Source organism: Penaeus japonicus, unplaced genomic scaffold, assembly GCF_977035675.1.
Source record: "Penaeus japonicus unplaced genomic scaffold, GWHDUDI00000001_assembly GWHDUDI00000035, whole genome shotgun sequence".
NCBI classification, from domain to species: domain Eukaryota; kingdom Metazoa; phylum Arthropoda; class Malacostraca; order Decapoda; family Penaeidae; genus Penaeus; species Penaeus japonicus.
This window is the reverse complement of record NW_028234437.1, coordinates 10701302-10703801: the sequence shown is the minus strand read 5'-3', so window position 1 is coordinate 10703801 and position 2500 is coordinate 10701302. Positions and strand designations below refer to the sequence as shown.

At 40.2% G+C, this 2500-nt stretch overlaps 1 protein-coding gene across 3 annotated transcripts in view; it reads right to left on the bottom strand.

The window, feature by feature from the left end:
- Positions 1–2500, bottom strand: part of LOC122248613 (contactin-2) — a 123478-nt gene that overhangs the window by 20694 nt on the left and 100284 nt on the right. The window lies entirely within an intron of this gene.

Sequence of the window (2500 nt, the reverse complement as noted above, 5' to 3'; positions counted from 1 at the left end):
TCGCTCTCTCTCTCTCGCTCTCTCTCTCTCTCTCTCTCTCTCTCTCTCTCTCTCTCTCTCTCTCTCTCTCTCTCTCTCTCTCTCTCTCTCTCTCTCTCTCTCTTCTTCGTCTTTTTCTTCTTCCCTCTCTCCTTACCCCTTTCCCTCCCCCTTCTTCCCTCCCTTCCTCCTAATCTCCCATCCCCCCTCTCTCTCTCCCTCTCCTTCCCTCTCTTCTCGAAAGACAAAAAAAAAATAAAAAATAAAAAAAAACGTTTTGCAAATAACACAGTACAGTTTTCACTACACACCACCGATTCTGATCTCACCAACAGAGGGGAAATACAACAGCTTTAGACTAATCTTCTACTGACCTCTTTTTGGGGAGTCAAAACTGCTACAGTGGGTTACCATTCGATGCGTTTCAATGCGTAACATTTATCGGAATAATAACGGATTCATTCACGCATTTATTACTCAATACGGAATCGTGGGCTTGATTCTAGCTAGGTGTCTTTGAGAACTGTGTATGTTTTTTGTTTGTTTGTTTGTTTGTTTGTTTAAAGATTTGGATAAATGTGGATAGGAAATGCAATCTGTTTATTCAATTGTTTTCGTATTTCAAGCTTTGATATGTCGTATCCGATCAAACGAATTTAAAGCAGGTTTGTAGTAGACTGATCTGTCTGCCCCCTACCCCCTAACCCCCCCCCATTTAATCTGAGATGCACCCCTTCAGCGGGTTAATTCAAAAGGCAAAATCTACCCCTTCCCCTCCCACTACCTCTTCCCCACCTACCTCCCCACACTCCATCTACCCCTACCCACCTGTCCCACCTCCACTTCCCTTTACCCATGCCCAACCTATCCCCCCCACCTCCCCTTCCCTCCACCCATGCCCAACCTATCCCACCCCTTCCCCTTCCCTCCACCCATGCCCCACCTCCCCCCACCCCTTTCCTCCACCCATACCCCACCTCCCCCTCCACCCCTTCCCTTCCCCCCTGCCCCCCCCCCCCCCCCACTCCTTCTACCCCCACCCACCCGTTCGATGGTAAAGGAAGCGCGTCAAAGATCCAGAATAATCCCTAGATGATATCTAATTTATATTTAATCCTATCAAAGAACTTTTCAACGCTTGGCAGAGACTGACCTCCCCGCCGTAGCAACAATGGCCGTTGCTTGGATAGTTCTCGCTAGATTGCGTCATCGAGTTAAAAGGTGTTTTAGGCTTCAAGCACTGCGGTGTATGTTCTGCCAAAGGCTTTGCAAATAAGAATATCACGTTTATGGCAGCACACGGTTGCAAAAACGTATTGCAACGAACATGCTCACAATGTTTCACAATGGCAACAAAAAAACTCTAACATTATCAGATAAACACATTTACAATAATAAACTATTTACACACTATGCATAATATCAAAGATTTTATAGATTACTCTTACCAATAAAGATAGGACAAAAAATACCACAAAATCCAACACAATGAAGACAAAAAAAAATCCTTTCTGTTAGACACACTCACTCACAACAATAGATAATATCTACAATATTATACAAAAGCATTAAAAAAAAACATTCCAACCAATATCAAAACAAACACACCGACACACAGATCGCTCACAGCAACATACACCAATAACAAAAAACATCAACAAAGACATTCGCAACAAACAAAAACAACAAAGACATTCGCAATCACAAAAACAGCAACAAAGACATTCGCAACGACAAAAACATCAACAAAGACATTCGCAACAAACAAAAACAACAAAGACATTCGCAATCACAAAAACATCAACAAAGACATTCGCAACAAACAAAAACAACAAAGACATTCGCAATCACAAAAACATCAACAAAGACATTCGCAACAAACAAAAACAGCAACAAAGACATTCGCAACGACAAAAACATCAACAAAGACATTCGCAACAAACAAAAACAACAAAGACATTCGCAATCACAAAAACATCAACAAAGACATTCGCAACAAACAAAAACAACAAAGACATTCGCAATCACAAAAACATCAACAAAGACATCCGCAACAAACAAAAACATCAACAAAGACATTCGCAATCACAAAAACATCAACAAAGACATCCGCAACAAACAAAAACATCAACAAAGACATTCGCAACAAACAAACACATCAACAAAGACATTTGTAACAAACAAAAACAGCAACAAAGACATTCGCAACAAACAAAAACAGCAACAAAAACATTCGCAATAACAAAAACATCAACAAAGACATCCGCAACAACAAAAAGCAGCAACAAAGACATTCGCAACAAACAAAAACAGCAACAAAAACATTCACAATCACAAAAAACATCAACAAAGACATTCGCAATCACAAAAACATCAACAAAGACATTGGCAATCACAAAAACATCAACAAAGACATTCGCAACAAATAAAAACATCAACAAAGACATTCGCAACAAACAAAAACATCAACAAAGACATTCGCAACAAACAAACACATCAACAAAGACATTCGCAAAAACAA